This window comes from Rattus norvegicus, chromosome 1, assembly GCF_021556685.1.
Source record: "Rattus norvegicus strain SHRSP/BbbUtx chromosome 1, alternate assembly SHRSP_T2T, whole genome shotgun sequence".
NCBI classification, from domain to species: domain Eukaryota; kingdom Metazoa; phylum Chordata; class Mammalia; order Rodentia; family Muridae; genus Rattus; species Rattus norvegicus.
In genome coordinates this window covers 86,347,404-86,364,847 of record NC_141534.1, presented here as the reverse complement: position 1 = coordinate 86,364,847, position 17,444 = coordinate 86,347,404, and the positions used below count along the sequence as shown (strand labels likewise).

General features: G+C 37.8%; 2 pseudogenes across 1 annotated transcript in view; both read left to right on the top strand.

Moving 5' to 3' along the window:
- Nucleotides 1–17,444, top strand: part of Ncl-ps3 (nucleolin, pseudogene 3) — a 421,287-nt pseudogene that overhangs the window by 318,840 nt on the left and 85,003 nt on the right.
- Nucleotides 1–17,444, top strand: part of LOC148007248 (sulfotransferase 2A6-like) — a 78,721-nt pseudogene that overhangs the window by 24,876 nt on the left and 36,401 nt on the right. Inside the window, exons 3-6 of the transcript XR_015643912.1 lie at nt 2,929–3,137; nt 3,202–3,229; nt 12,346–12,437; nt 15,125–15,126. The product of XR_015643912.1 is annotated as a sulfotransferase 2A6-like (transcript). The remainder of the gene's footprint in view (nt 1–2,928; nt 3,138–3,201; nt 3,230–12,345; nt 12,438–15,124; nt 15,127–17,444) is intronic.

Sequence of the window (17,444 nt, the reverse complement as noted above, 5' to 3'; positions counted from 1 at the left end):
TTTAACCTAGGACTCAAGGTAAATATCATAGAGGAGGGTACAGACATCCTCCAGTGTTCCAAGATTCCTTCTGGTAGAGTCTCTCTTAGACACAGCAGAGAAAATAGACACACGAACTCTTTTTTTGTTTGTTTGTTTGTTTGTTTGTTTTTTTATCTTTATTAACTTGATTATTTCTTAATTACATTTTGATTGTTATTCCCCTTCCCGGTTTCCGGGTCAACATCCCCCTAACCCCTCCTCCTCCCCTTCTCTATGGGTGTTCCCCTCACCATCCTCCCCCCATTACTGCCCTGCCCCCAACAATCACATTCACTGGGGGCTCAGTCTTGGCAGGACCAAGGGCTTCCCCTTCCACTGGTGCTCTAACTAGGCTATTCATTGCTACCTATGTGGTTGGAGCCCAGGGTCAGTCCATGTATAGTCTTTGGGTAGTGGCTTAGTCCCTGGAAGCTCTGGTTGGTTGGCATTGTTGTTCATATGGGGTATCAAGCCCCTTCAAGCTCTTCCAGTCCTTTCTCTGATTCCTTCAATGGGGGTCCCGTTCTCAGTTCAGTGGTTTGCTGCTGGCATTCGCCTATGTATTTGCTGTATTCTGGCTGTGTCTCTCAGGAGAGATCAACATCCGGTTCCTGTCAGCCTGCACTTCATTGCTTCATCCATCTTATCTGATTGGGTTGCTATATATGTATGGGTCACATGTGGGGCAGGCTCTGAATGGGTGTTCCTTCTGCCTCTGTTCTAAACTTTCCCTCCTATTTCCTGCCAAGGGTATTCTTGTTCCTCTTTTAAAAAAAAGAGTGAAGCATTTGCATTTCAGTCATCCTTCTTGAGTTTCGTGTGTTCTGTGCATCTAGGGTAATTCAAGCATTTGGGCTAATAGCCAATTATCAATGAGTGCATACCATGTGTGTTTTTCTGTGATTGGGTGACCTCATTCAGGATGATATTTTCCTGTTCCATCCATTTGCCTATGAATTTCATAAAGTCATTGTTTTTGATAGCTGAGTATTATTCCGTTGGACACACAAACTCTTAGCAGTATAGTTATCCAAACAATCAAGCATAATAGCACTATTAGGTGCACCAAAAAGGCCAGGTAAAATTCTACATGCTTATACCATAGAAGATGAAGTACATCATATCAGTCATTGCAAAGACATGGAGAATAAGCAGTGTCTGAAGATGAAATCCCACATTAATTTTCCAATCTCAACCACACTTAGCATACAAGCCCAGGTGAATGGACTCAGTAGGTTGACTTTATATGTGTGCACATATAAAGAGAAAATATTAAAGAAGAGATCATAAATATAAGAAATGGAGGGAGGGCTTTGAGGGTAAGAAGAAAGGCAGCTAATATCTATGAGTTTCTCAAAACCACAAGGAAAAAAAAGAATTGTCTTGAAAAGTTTCTGTATCCTCTTTGTCACTTTTTTGCACATTTAAAATCCTTCTGAAAGGTAAATTGTTTTAGAAGACATTTTAAATTATCCTGCAATTTTATGTCCTACTACTTTTTACTGAGTTTCTGTGTGAGGTCATGAACTTGGGCTCAGAAAAGCTGCAGAATGTTCTTTGTATGAGTTCAAAATTGCTCAATACAGTAACATTTGGCTGGGTGTTACAATATTTACTTATTCCTATCAGTAGCTAGCTTCACAACAAACTAGAGAATATTAGTGATTTTTTAACTGCACTCTAAATCTTACCTCTCAGCATTTGCTATAAGCTGGAAAGGTGGCCAGGGCTGGAATCCTAAAAGCACCACACAGAGTTATTCATTATTTCAGACTAAGTTTGAAGGAATACTTTTTCTTACCTTTTGGGTTTCAAAAGAAATTCTGGAAAGGTTTGTAATAAGTGGTTGAAGAAGATTTGATCGTATTCACTTATCCCAAGTCAGGGAAGGACAATCAGTAAGATTGATTCTGAATTGTGTAAAGGAGGTTAGGGCTTTGATCTTCATTTACTTTGGGAGTAGTGCTCTATAGATCCAATGTGTAAAATTATTTGTGGGAATGGAGATTTGTCTGTGTCCCATGCAGAGAAAGAGTCCACTTATGACCTATGTCAGGAGAGGTGATCAGTTATGGCACTAGAACGATGATAGTATACCCTGAGTCAGAATTTCAAACTGGTCTTTATCTGTGGTGAAGAGATAGAAGAAGAGAAAGAGTGATGAGAATAAAGAGAATAAATAGCACCAAGAGATAAAGGACTATATTTGAGGATATGTGGAGGAGAGGACACTGCCAGGTAGAATTCCCATGGATCTTGTCCAGGAAGTAGAATCTGAAAACTCCAGAATTCAAAAAGTGACATTATGGTGGTTTGGAGAATGGATGTTTGCTCTGTGGAAGAAGCACTGATCTTGGGTAAGTATTAGGCTGCTAACATTGAAATCACAATGACACAGAAAATCAAAAAGCAATGGAAATCCAGGAAAAGACAACCAGACAATAACAAATGAACACTTAAACACAAATGTAACTGTGTGTGGTAAATATACATGAGGGAATTAATTTACCTTAAAAAGAAGTACTCAGTCATACACTGTAGCTTTATTGCATCTCAGTGAATTAAACTCAGAAAGGTAGTCTCAGAGGACAGCTACTATGACTTCATCACTGTGAAATATCTGGAAAAGTCAAATTCACTCCACCAGAATGTAGAATGATAGTTGCCCAGGGCTGGAGGAGATAATCCACTGGACGTTTGCTTTTTATTGAGTATAGGGACTCAGCGTTGTAAAATCATGTCTTAAAATTATGTTGAGTGAATATACTCTGTACTTACACCATTTTAACACTGTGAACACAAGTTTGTGTGCTTGAAAGTGGGAAGCACTGTAAATTTTATGGGTATATATTCTACCTGAGGCTTTTTTGCAAGTACTGTTGAAATGAGTGACACTTGTTCTTTCAGGAATGAACTGGCTGATTGAGATTGTCTGCTTGATTCAGACCAAGGGAGATCCCAAGTGGACCCAATCTCTGCCCATCTGGGATCGCTCACCCTGGATAGAGACTGATGTAGGATATGATACATTAATCAAAAAGGAATGACCACGACTCATGATCTCACATCTTCCCAATCATCTTTTCTCCAAGTCTCTCTTCAGTTCCAAGACCAAGGTCAGTGTCCAATGGTTGAGATTTTCTTTCACTCACATTCTTTGAACTTATTTTACCCTGACAGGATTTGAAGCTCTTACAGAAGTATGAAGGTAGGATTCTCATGCACTATGTGATGCTGATGTTTCCTTACTTCAGACTAAATTAGAGTATCACGATGTGGACCATCACACACTGATCCTGGGCAGCTTTGAGAAAGAAAGTGAAATACCACACTAGAACTTTTAGAAACTACATATGTAGGCCAAGCAGAGTACAATCTTTAGTCTACAGTGCAATATTGCTATATTTTTCATCAAAGTCAATGAGCCAGTTATACCATATACCCCAAGCTCTGTGTGTGTAAGTCACTGAAGACATAGATGTTCTTAGGGAAAGCAGCCTGATAAGGCATCAATGTTCAAAGGTCAGTTGTATACACAGTGTCATGCTATGTCTAGCTATCTACTGAGATGAGTAGGCACTGGAATTTCCTATGAAAGTGAATTAGAATGACTAGTAGATTCAGACATATCCACATTCTGATCTATCATAGCTCTTAGTAAGAAAGGTTTTTTTTGCAAGTCCCTCCACCATAGAATATATAAATAGTTTTTGCTGAAACTATAAAGACAAAGTTAGAATTATCTCTCTTTAAAATGTCACAATGAATTTGTGACTATTTAAATATATGCATGTGTCTTATCTGCATTTGATAAACTTTTGGCTAGGGCACTGAAGCTTAAAGAGACAAATTCTAGAATAATTGGCAAAAATTATGAAGAATGATTACTTTTAATTTATTTCTTTTATTTTCCCCTTTCCTCCTTCTCCCTCCAAAACCACTGCCAGATTCCCCAATTTCTTTCTTTCAAATATTTGGCTTGTTTTTTAATAAATTCAGTTTGCATACACACACACACACACACACACACACACACACACACACACACATTCCTAAATATATTCCTACATTTATATATTCCTACATAGATATATCTAAGTTTCTTTTTTTTCCTTTTTTTTTCACTGGATATTTTCTATTTTTACATTTCAAATGTTATCCCCTCTGCTGGGCTTCACTCTGGAAAATCCACTCCCATCATGCCTCCCCATACTTCTATGATAGTGCTCCTCTACCCACCCATACGGTCCTTTCCCCCTTTCTGTCATAATGTCCCACTACACTGCAGCATTAAGCTTTCACCAAACCAAGGTCCTCTTCTTTCACTTCTGCGCTCCATACAAGGCCATCCTCTGCTAGATATGTGGCTACAGTCATGGGTCGCTCCACATATACTCTTGTTGCTGGTTCAGTCCGAGGGAACTCTGACCTGTCTGGTTGATTGACATTGTTGTTCTTCCTATGTGATTGTCAATCCTTTCAGCTCCTTCAGTCCTTTCTCTGACTCCTTAATTGTGGACTATATTCTCAACCCAATGATTGGTTTTAAGCATCTGCTTCTGTATTTGACAGACTACTGCAGAGCCTCTGAGGAGACAGCTATATCAGGTTCCTGTTAGCATGCACTTCTTGGCATCCACAACACTGTCTGAGTTTCTTGACTGTATATGGGATATAACCCAATGTGGGGTAGTCTTTGTATAAACTTTCTTCAGTCTCTGCTCTACATGTCCTCCAGTGAGTATTTTGTTTTCATTTTGAAGAAGGACTGAAGCATCCAGATTTTGGTCTTCCTTCTTCTTGTGCTTTTTGTGGTCGTGGATTGTACCTTGGGTACTCTGAACTTTTGGACTAATACCCACCTATTAGTGAGTACATATCATGTGAGATGTTTCTGTGATTTAGCTACCTCACTCAGGATGATTATTTTCTAGTTCAATCCATTAGCCTGTGAATTTCATGAAGTCATTGATTTTTTTTGTTCTTTTTTTTGGAGCTGGGGATCGAACCCAGGGCCTTGCGCTTCCTAGGCAAGCGCTCTACCACTGAGCTAAATCCCCAACCCCTGAAGTCATTGATTTAATAGCTGAATAGTACTCCAAAGTGTCAATGTACCACATTTTCTTCTGTATCCATTCCTCTGTTGAGGAGCATCTTAGTTGTTTCCAGAAGAATGGGTCAATTAGCTTTCTTTTATATGCTGACCTCCAGTTGAAGCAGCACCACCATCTGTTCAAAATGCTTTTTCCCCCCATTGGATGGTTCTAAGTCCTTTGTGAAAGTTCAAGTGGCCATAGGTGTGTGAGTTTATTTCTGCCTCTCCAACTCTATTACATTTATCTACCTGACTATCTCTGTACGAATTCCATGCAGGTTTTATCACTATTTCTCTCTAATGCAACTTGAGGTTAGGGATTGTGATTCTCCAAGAAGGTCTTTTATTATTCAGAATAGTTTTTGCTATCCTGTTTTTTTGTTTTTTGTTTTTTGTTTTTTGTTTTTTTTTTTTTTTTGGTTATTACAAATGAATGGGCAAATTGCTTTTTCTAACTCTGTGAAGAATTGAGTTGGAATTTTGGTGGCGATTGCGTTGAATCTGTAGATTGTTTTTGACAAGATGGCCATTTTTTCAATATTAATCCTGGCAATCGATTAACATGGGTGATTTCTCTTGCGGTTTTTTTTAATTTCTTTCTTCAGAGACTTTAAGTTCTTGTCATAAAGATCTTTCCCTTGCTTGGTTAGAATCACACCATGGTTCATATATTATTTGTGACTATTGTGAATGGTGTTGTTTCCCTAATTTTTTTCTCAACTTGTTGTGCTTTGAGTAGAAAAGGCCACTGTCATGTTTGAGTTAAGTTTGTATCCAGACACTCTGCTGAAGTTGTTTATCAAGTTTAGGAGTTCTCCTGTGGAATTTATGGGGTTACTTAAGTATATTATCTTATCATCTGCAAATAGTGATATTTTTACTTCTTCCTTTCAAATTTGTATCCACTTTACCTCTTTTTTGATGTTTAATTGCTCTGGTTAGTACTTCAAGTACTATATTGAGTATGTAGGCAGAGAGTGGGCAGCCTTGTCTAGGTCTGATTTTAGTGGGATTGCCTCAAGTTTCTCTCCATTTAGTTTGATGCTTGCTATTAGTTTGTTGTCTTGCTATTAGTTTGTTGTCTGTTGCTTTTACTAAATTTATGCATGGACCTTGAATTTGTGATCTTTCCAAACCTTTTATCATGAAGGGGTGTTGAATTTGTTCAAATATTGTCTCCTCATCAAATAAGATGGTCGTATGTTATTTTTCTTTGATTTCACTTATATAGTAGATTATGTTGATGGATTTCTGTATTTTGAACCATCCCTGCAACCCTAGGATGAAACCTACTTGATCATGTTGAATGCTTGTTTTGATGTGTAACTGGAATCGCTTTGATAGAATTTTATTGAGTATTTTTCCATTGATATTCATAAAGGAAATTGGTCTAAAGTTCTCTTTCTTTGTTGGGGTTTGTGTGGTTTAGGTATAAGTGATATTATGGCTTCACTCTATTTTCTGGAATACTTTGAAGAGTATTGGTGTTAGGTCTTTGTTGAATATCTGATAGAATATTGTGGTAAACCTATCTGGTCCCAGGCTTTTTTACGTTGGAAGACTTTTCATGATTTATTCTATTATTTTAGGGGTTATTGAATTATTTAGATTGTTTATCTGATCCTGGTTTAATTTTAGTATTTGGTATTTGTATAGAAACTTGTCCATTTCATCCAGGTTTTCTGGGTTTTTTGAGTATAGTCTTTTGTGGGAGTATCTGATGATTTTTTTAATTGTCTAGGTTTTTTTTGTTATGTCCCCAATTTCCTTTTAGATTTTTAAAATTTATATACTTTCTCTGTGCCCTATGGTAATCTCGCTAAGGGTTTAATCTAGCTTGTTGATTTATATTAAAGAACCATCTCCTTGGGGTTGGGGATTTAGCTCAGTGGTAGAGCCCTTGCCTAGGAAGCGCAAGGCCCTGGGTTCGGTCCCCAGCTCCAAAAAAAAGAACCAAAAAAAAAAAGAACCATTTCCTTGTTTTGTTGCTTCTTTCTATAGATCTTTTAATAACTACTTGGTTGATTTCAGCCCTGAGTTTGATTATTTCATGCTGTGTATTACTTCCTTCTAGGCATATTTGATTCTTCATGTTCTAGAACTTTCATGTGTTCTATCAAGTTGTTAGTGTATGGTATGTCTACTTTGCAGTTTTTGGGGTTTTTTTGTTTTTGTTTTTGTTTTTTTTTTGTTCGTTTGGGTTTTTTGTTTGTTTGTTTGGTTGGTTTTTTTTTTTTTTTTTTGGCGCTGAGAGCTTTGAGTTTTCCTCTTAGCACAATTCTCATTGTGTCTCATAATTTTTGGTTTGTTGTACCTTCAATTGCATGTAATTATAAATAGTTATGAATTGAGCTCTTCCTTGACCAAATTATCATTGTTCAGCTTTCATGTATATATGGGCTTTCTGTTGTCTTTCTTGTGATTGGAGTCTAGCCCTCGTGCATGGTTATCTCTTATGATGCATTGAACTATTTCAAACTTCTTGTATCTGTTGAGGCCTGTTTTGTGACCAATCATATGGTCAATATTGAAGAAAGCACTATGAGGTGCAGAGAAGGTATATTCTTTTGTTTAGGATAAAATATTCTATAAATGTTAAATTCATTTGATTCATGAGTTCTTTTAGTTTCTATGTGTCTCAGTTTAGTTTCTGTCCATTGATGAGAGTGGGGTGTTGAAATCTCCTACTATTATTGTGTAAGGTGCAATGTGTACTTTGAGATTTAGTAAGGTTTCTTTAATGAATGTAGGTCTCTTACATTTGGAGCATAGATATTCAAAATTGAGAAGTCATCTGTGAAGATTTTTTTTCTTCATCTTTATTAATATGGGTATTTCTTATTTACCTTTCAATTGTTGTTCCCTAACGTGGTTTCCAGGCCAACATCTCCCTAACCCCTCTCCCTACCCTTCTCTATAGGTGTTCCCCTTCCCATCCTCCCCCCATTAGCGCTCTCCCCCCAAACAATCACGTTCACTGGGGGTTCAGTCTTGGCAGGACCAAGGGCTTCCCCTTCCACTGGTGCTCTAACTAGGCTATTCATTGCTATCTATGAGGTTGGAGCCCAGGGTCAGACCATGTATAGTCTTTGGTAGTGGCTTAGTCCCTGGAAGCTCTGTTTGGTTGGCATTGTTGTTCATATGGGGTCTCAAGCCCTTTAAAACTCTTCCAGTCCTTTCTCTGATTCCTTCAATGGGGTTCCTGTTCTCAGTTCAGTGGTTTGCTGCTGGCATTTGCCTATGTATTTGCCATAAACTGGCTGTGTCTCTCAATAGAGATCTACATCTGGTTCTTGTCGGCCTGCAATTCTTTGCTTCATCCATCTCATCTAGTTTGGTGGCTGTATATGTATGAGACAAATGTGGGGCAGGCTCTGAATGGGTGTTCCTTCAGCCTCTACTTTAAATTTTGCCTCCCTATTCCCTGCCAAGGGTATCCTTATTCCCCTTTTAAAGAAGGAGTGAAGCATTCGCATTTTGGTCATCCTTCTTGAGTTTCATGTGTTCTGTGCATCTAGGGCAATGCGAGCTTTTGGGCTAATATCGACTTATCAATGAGTGCATACCATGTGTGTTTTTTGGTGATTGGGTTGCTTCACTCAGGAAGATATTTTCCAGTTCCATCCATTTGCCTAGGAATTTCATAAAGTCATTGATTTTGATAGCTGAGTAGTATTCCATTGTGTAGATGTACCACATTTTCTGAATCCATTCCTCTGTTGAAGGGCATCTGGGTTATTTCCATCTTCTGGCTATTATAAATAAGGCGGCTATGAACATAGTGGAGCACGTGTCTTTTTTATATGTTGGGGCATCTTGTGGGTATATGCCCAAGAGAGGTATAGCTGAATCCTCAGGTAGTTCAATGTCCAATTTTCTGAGGAACCTCCAGACTGAATTCCAGAATGTTTGTACCTGCCTGCAATCCCATCAACAATGGAGGAGTGTTCTTTGTCCACATCCTTGCCAGCATCTGCTTAGCCATTCTGACTGGTGTGAGGTGGAATCTCAGGGTTGTTATGATTTGCATTTCCCTTATGACTAAAGATGTTGAACATTTCTTTAGGTGTTTCTCAGCCATTCGGCATTCCTAAGCTGTGAATTCTTTGTTTAGCTCTGAACCCCAGTTTTGATAGGTTATTTGTCTCCCTGCAGTCTAACTTCTTGCGTTCTTTGTATATTTTGGATATAAGCCCTCTATCAGTTGTAGGATTGGTAAAGATCTTTTCCCAATCTGTTGGTTGCCATTTTGTCCTAGCAACAGTGTCCTTTGCCTCACAGAGGCTTTGCATTTTTATGAGATCCCTTTTGTCGATACTTGATGTTAGAGCCTCAGCCATTGGTGTTTTGTTCAGGAAATTTTCCTCAGTGCCAATGTGTTCAAGATTTTTCCCTACTTTTTCTTCTGTTATTTTCAGTGTATTTTGTTGAAGATATTTACTAGGACATTATCTGGGAATCTTTCCCCTTTTCTATATGTATTATCCCTAGGTTTCATCTTCTCATTGTGTTCTGAATTTCCTCTATGTTTTTGGTTAGGAGCTTTCTGCATTTTATATTATCTTTGATGGTTTTGTCTATGTTTTTAATGGTATATTGTGCCCCTGAAACTCTCTATTCTTTCTCTTGTGTTCTGTTGGTGATACTTGCATCTATGTCTCCTGATCTCTTTCCTAGGTTTTCTATCTCCAGGGTTGTCATCCTTTGTGCTTTCTTTATTGTTTCACTTTATTCATTTAAATATCCTGGATGGGTTTTTCAATCCTTCTTCTTTTTGGTTGTGTTTTCCTGTAATTCTTTAAGGGATTTTTGTGTTTTCTCTTTAAGGGCTTCTGCTTCTTTACCTGTGTTGTCCTATATTTCTTAATTTCTATATTTATCTCCTTCTTAAAATCCTCTATCATCATCATGATATGTGATTTTTAATCCAAATCTTATTTTGATGGTGTGTTGGGATATCCAATATTTGCTTTGGTAGGAGATCTGGGCTCTGATGATGCTAAGTAGTCTGGGTTTCTGTTGCTTTGCTTCCTGTGCTTGTCTCTTATGGGGTTGCAATCCCCTTCAGCTCTTTCAATCCTTTCCATAACTCCTCCATTCCGGACCCTGTTTTCAGTTCGATGGTTGACTGATAACATCCGTCTCTGTATTTGTCTTGCTCTGGCAAAGTCTCTCAGGAGACATCTCTATCATGCTCCTGTCAGCATGTACTTCTTGGCATCAACAATATTGCGATTTTGTTACCCCACTTAGTATGATATCTTCGAGTTCCATCCATTTCCTAAGAATTTATTTTCATGAATTTTGTGTTTTTTTTACATATTTTTATTCTTCGAAAATTTAGAAAGTGAATATATTGTATCATGTTCTACTCAATTTGCCTCTATGCACTCCAGTACACTATATATTCCCCAATAGTCCAGACCACAACTTATTCTTTTTTCAAAAAATACAACACACTGAGGCTAATTTGTGATGCTCAAATGTACATGGTTGTGGGACCATCCATGTGGGCATGAGAAACTTAACAGTGGTCCTATACCAGAAGGGTGTGAGAGTCTTTCTCATCTAGCTGTCATAAACTGCAAGTAGATCTTGAATCAGGAGTAGGGTCTTAGGATATCCTCCCCATCCATCCTGGAATATTATCAGGCTTATGTTATGCAGTTTTTCAATAGGCAACCATTAATGATATGAAAACATTAGCATAACCGCCAAATAATGTTCAGAGGACAATATACACCGTGGACGATTTCATAGCACTCCACTCCATTCTCCAGCTTTTACTTTCTACTCATTGTTTCATGATATTTCCTGAGCCTTGGTTAGGGGATAATAGAAATCACATCGATGACTGAGCACTCACAATTTTCTGTACTTTTTGATTACTTAATAATCTCTGCATTAACTAACACCAGCTGCAAAAAAAATAATCTCTAGCAAACATAAAGGACAGCACAAATTCATAGGTATAAATACAAATATTTAGAAGGTAGTTTGACAATATGACCATTTAGTAAAATGACAGTAGGAACACTACTTTGGAATTATAATCTCTCCAGTCATTGGGTCATGACCAGGTTTGTAGTACCAAGCATGAGTTTCATACTCCCCCCACCAAGTATCAATTCTCAAATCCAATCAGACATCATTTAAGTTACCCCATAACAATTTTATCATCATTGTACTACTATGCACATCTGACCTGGCACATATTTATTGTAGCATGTGAGATCAATGCAGGATAAGAGCAATATGTGCAAAATCCGGGGCTGAAAATTGAAAAGTAAGAAATGGAAAGAATATCCCCCATAAGGAGTTATAGAAATAGGTATGCTGAGTAGAGAGATTCAGTTTAAATTCCTCTGCCTCTTGTCTTCCAAACTGGGCAGTGCCTTATATATTTCTCATAATCAATAGATCTGCCTCTAATACATATGCTAAGTCGATTCCTAAACCTGATAAGCATTCTCTCTCTCTCTCTCTCTCTCTCTCTCTTTCTCTCTCTCTTTCTCTCTCTCTCTTTCACACACACACACACACACACACACACCCACACACACACACACACACACACACACGCCTTATTCCCCTCACTCACTTTGTTAGTGAGATTATTATTGATGTCATACGGCCTTGATTCATAGTTCCATAACATTTCAGCCATTAGGCTGTTGTTTTGTTTTGTTTTTTTTGTTTTGTTTTGTTTTGTTTTGTTTTTCCGGAGCTGGGGACCGAACCCAGGGCCTTGCACTTGCTAGGCAAGCGCTCTAACACTGAGCTAAATCCCCAACCCCTAGGCTGTTGTTTTGATAGGAATCTTTCTTTCCAACACCATATAACATACCATTTTCCAATCTCTGCTATAAAATCTATCTGTCTTCCTGGTGCACCACACCAGGAAGCAGGTGCTTATATGAATCCTCTCTGGATTCCTGTACTGGTGTGGTAGATTTCTCCCAGCACTTCTGTACTTGTAGCTTGGCAGTAGAATATCTCCTCATACTATCAGTGATAAATCTGTGTGGTGATGATTTTGTTAATGAACTTGATTTTATAAGTTCTTTATGTGTGCATTTGCCTCAAACATCATGTTTAATGCAGTAAATACAAACTAGTTAGGTTTTTCTTTGTGAAGTGTTTTGCTGCTGCTTTCAGAAATGTGAAGAAAGTCAAGCAGACCATGTGTTAAGCTTAATAATTGACATTTTACTTCTCCCTGAACACAGTTGTAGGTGGATCATGGTTTGAGCACATCTGTGACTGGCTGTCCATGAGAGAATGGACAACTTCTTGGTACTGCACTATGAAGACATGAAAAGTTGAGCATCCATCTTACTATCATTTACACAGTTAAGAACTCGATCGTAGTAATTAAAAAGGTTACTAAAAACTGTGATTTTTGTCTTAATTTTTTCATAATTATCTTTTATTAATTAAAACAACTTTTAAATGTGAATATATTTGATCATATTCATCTTCTCCCAGAGGCTTTCCAGATGATCTATGCCTCCTTATCCTCCCAACTTTAAAGTTTTTCTACAACAAATCTAGTTCAGCAAGAAGCCTCCCAAATCAAGAAAATATAAAACCATGCAATATGAAGTAATGTACTGAACACTTGTTTGTAAATGTGTCATAAGTTAGAATCATGTGAGAGGAGGCAACTACAGTTATGAAAATATCTCCATAAGATCCATCGGTGGGCAATCTTATAAGGCATTTCTGTACTCATTGATTGAAGGGGATGTACCTAACCCCTCGTGAGAGCTGCCATCCTTGAGTTCTTTAAGAAAACAGGCTGAGCATACTATGGTAAAGGAGACATCAAGCAGCATGCCTCTATTGCCTCAGCATCATTTCCAGACTCCAGGTTCCTGTACTTTTTTACCTCTTGCCCTGGTATCCTGCAATGATGTATAATAACAACATGTAAGTGCAAGTGAAATGATGTGAAAAAAACTATCACATAGAAATTAGACCAGTCAAACCAACAAAACTAAGAGAATTTGATTGAAAACACTAGGATCAGAGATCCACTCATTCACTCACTTGGGGATCTCATGAAAAAACTATACTGGACAGAATTTTATAGACAGAGCATATGTGGGTCAGTGGCACCCAAGATCTGTCCATGCTGCTTCACTCTCTGAGAATTTATATCACTTGGTGCTGTCAATTTTCTCTTGCTTTAGCAGTCTATCAGCCTCTTCTTCTGCAGGGTTTCCTGATCTCTGGAAGGAAGGATTTGATAGAGATATCCATTTATGGTGTCTCATTCTCTACAATGTATTGCTGTAGGTTTCGGTATTTGTCCCTGTTTGCTACAAGAGGAAGTTTCTCTGATGATGCCTAAGCAAGGCACTATTCAATGTGTATAGCAGAATATCATGAGGAGACATTTTTCTAATATTTTTTATTTTTTCTTTTTAATAAAATTATTTTGTTTTATCATAGGGCCCTGGCCTATCTAGTCCAAGGTCCTTGGTCACCCATGTAGTTTATCATACAGGCTCCATGTCACAGAATGAGACTTAAGTCAAATCAGTTATTGGTTGAATATTCCCATAAGCTTTGAGCTACCACTGACCTAACTTATCTCACAAGTAGTACACCACTATCGATAGGACTTTTGTCCAGCTTGGTGTTTATATTTCTCTTGTGAGCATGGAAAGTGCCCTTCTGTACTAAAGACACTAGGATGTAATGGTGAATGGTCTCTGTAGGGACCAGGTTCACATACATTAATTTGTATAGGCGTTGTCTTTAGCAATTGGGGACTTGCTGCCAGTTTGTTGAGAGCAACTTCTAATCTTATTAACAGTCTGGGTTTTTTGATGGGGATTCTCACGGGGTCCATTTAGACAACATCTCAATTAGATGTAACCCAATCCTAGTACTGGAATTTTTCTTTCATTCATTTTCTTTATTTGGAACAAGAGATGGGCAATATGTGGTGATTTCACTTTGAACACTTTCATATGTGCATAGATTTTAGGAAGTTTCCACTGTATTAGGTTTCAACTCTACCTCTCTAATGCCTATTAATTTTATGTTTCTCTCCCTGTACTCCCTTTCAAAAACCCCTCTTCCTTCCCCTTTCCAATTGACTCCTCCATCCTAGCTCTTGAACTTCCCTTCATAATTTGTTCTGTACATTTAATGTTTTGATTATTATGTGCTCAGGGGACTTTTTTCCTTGTCCAATCTATTTGGTCTTCTGTATGTTTCATGAATGTTGATAGGCATCTCTTTCTTCAGGTTAGTATTTTTTCTATGATTTTGTTGAAAATATTTGCTCTTCCTTTGTCCTGGGCTTCCTTTTCTTCTTCTATTCCTATTATTCATAGATCTGGCCATATTATGTGCCATGAGTTTAATTTTCAGTACTTATGATTTAATATTATTAGTATTTAATATTTTTAATATTTTATTTGATATATATATATATATCTTTATTCTATAATGTCTTCAATATCTAAAGTTCTCTAGTCTATTGATTTTACTTGGTGGTAAAGCTTACCTCTGAGATACTTGTTTGAGTCCTGAAAATTTCCTTTATGAGTTTTCCTTCATTTTGGATTTTATTCATTGATTCTATTTCAACTCAAGGGGAAATCAGTTCACATTTTTCCTACCATTTCTTTGTGGTTTCATAGTTTTCTTTAAGGGATATATTAATTTCCTTTAAAAAGACCAGTATCAGCACTCCAGCAGCTAGAGCCTTGCAGTTCAGACTGTGCCTGGATCTACAGGTACCTGGTCGAACAGATCCCTGTACCAAATTCTGTGGGAAGGAGAGCTAGACTTTCAGAGGGGCAGATATGCCTGGGAAACCAGAGGAGACTACACTCTGCCCACATTTCTAACTCTAGAGGAAAATGCCTAGTACCATCTGGTCCCCCTGTGCACAGGGACCGGAGAGAAGGAAGGGCAGGCCCTTCTGGTTACTGCCCTCAAAACGAGCAGAAACCTAGCCCTGAGGAGTGACTTGAGGCCCAAGCCCAGAGGTAAGACCAACTATTCTGCTTTAAGTGACCTGCCAGGTGGACTCAGGACACACACCCACACACCCACAGGAATAGCTAAAAGTCAGTAGACATGAATGACTACATGCCTGAAAGCAGAACACTCTGTTCCCATAACTGGCTGAAAGAAAACAGAAAAAGAGGTCCATAGAACTCCTGACACACAGGCCTATAGGACGTCCTAGCCATTATCAGAAATAGCAGAATAAGGTAGCATCAGAAACAACCTGATGTTGAGAGGCAAGTGCAGGGAACCCAAGCAATAGAAACCAAGACTACATGGCATCATCGGAGCCCAATTCTCCCACCAAAGCAAACACTGAATATCCAAACACACAAGAAAAGCAAGATCTAGATTTAAAATTACATTTGATCATGATGATGGAGGACTTCAAGAAAGACATAAAGAACTCCCTTAGAGAAATGGAGGAAAACACAAGTAAACAAGTAGAAGCCCTTAGAGAGGAAACACAAAAATGCCTGAAAGAATTACAGGAAAACACAATCAAACAGGTGAAGGAATTGAAAGTGGAAAGAGAAACAATAAAGAAAGCACAAAGGGAGAAAACCCTGCATATAGAAAAACAAAGGAAGAAACAAGGAGCCATAGATACAAGCATTAGCTACAGAATACAAGAGATAGAAGAGAGAAACTCAGGAGCAGAAGATTCCGTAGAAATCATTGACAGAACTGGCAAAGATAATGTAAAACGGAAAAAGCAACTAGCCCAAAAGATACAGGAAATCCTGGACACAGTGAGAGGATCAAACTTAAGGATAATAGGTATAGAAGAGAGCGAAGACTCCCAACTGAAAGGACCAGTAAATATCTTCAACAAAATCATGGAAAACTTCCCTAACCTAAAGAAAGAGATGCCCATAAACATACAAAAAGCCTACAGAACTTCAAACAGATTGGACCAGAAAAGAAACTCCTCCCCTCACATAATAGTCAAAATGCCAAATGCACAAAACAAAGAAAAATATTAAAAGTAGTAAGGGAAAAAGGTCAAGTAACATATAAAGGCATACCTATCAGAATTACACCAGACTTCCCACCAGAGACTATGAAAGCCAGAAGATCCTGGACAGATGTCATACAGATCCTAAGAGAACACAAATGCCAGCCCAGGTTACTGTATCCAGCAAAACTATCAATTAAGATAGATGGAGAAACCAACATAGTCCATGACAAAACCAAATTTACACAATATCTTTCTACAAATCCAGCACTACAAAGGATAATATGTGGTAAAGCCTGATGCAAGAAGGCAAACTATACCCTAGAAAAAGCAAGAAACTAATCGTTTTGCAACAAAACAAAGAAAAGACAAGCAAACAAACATAATCTCACCTCCAAATATGAAGATAACAGAAAGCAACGATCATTATTCCTTAATATCTTCTGAACATCAATGAACTCAAAGACATAGATTAACAAACTGGATACACAATGAGTACCCAGCATTTTGCTGCCTACAGGAAATATACCTCAGAGAAAACGACAGACACTACTTCATAGTAAAAGGCTGGAAAACAACTTTCCAAGCACATGGTCTGAAGAAGCAAGCTGAAGTAGCCATTCCAACATCAAATAAAATTGATTTTCAAAAAAATAGTCATCAAAAAAGATAAGGAAGGACAGACACTTCATACTCTTCAAAGAAAAAATCCACCAAAATGAACTCTCAATCCTAAATATTTGTGCTCTAAACACAAGGACACCTACATACATAAAATATACCTTACTAAAGCTCAAAGCACACATTGTACCTCACACAATATTAGTAGGAGATTTCACTATCCCACTCTCATCAATAGACAGATCGTGGAAACAAAAATTAAACAGAGACATAGACAGACTAAGAAAAGTCATGAACCAAATGGGCTTAGCAGATATTTATAGAACATTCTATCCTAAAACAAAAGGATATACCTTCTCACCACCTCATGGTACTTTCTCCAAAATTGACCATATAATTGGTCAAAAAAATAGGCCTCAATAGATACAGACAGATAGAAATAATCCAATGAGTCCTATCAGACCACCACGGGCTAAAGCCAATCTTCAACAACAATAATGGAAGAACACCCACATATACATGGAAATTGAACAATGCTCTATTAAATGATAACCTGGTCAAGGAGGAAATAAAGAAAGAAGTTAAAGACTTCTTAGTATTTAATGAAAATGAAGGTACAACATACCCAATAATATTAACGTACTAGGATGTTGAAAGAGTTTTTTAAAAATGCCTAGAACCCCAATTCCAAAGTTCCCAGTTGGAAAGACCTTTTCT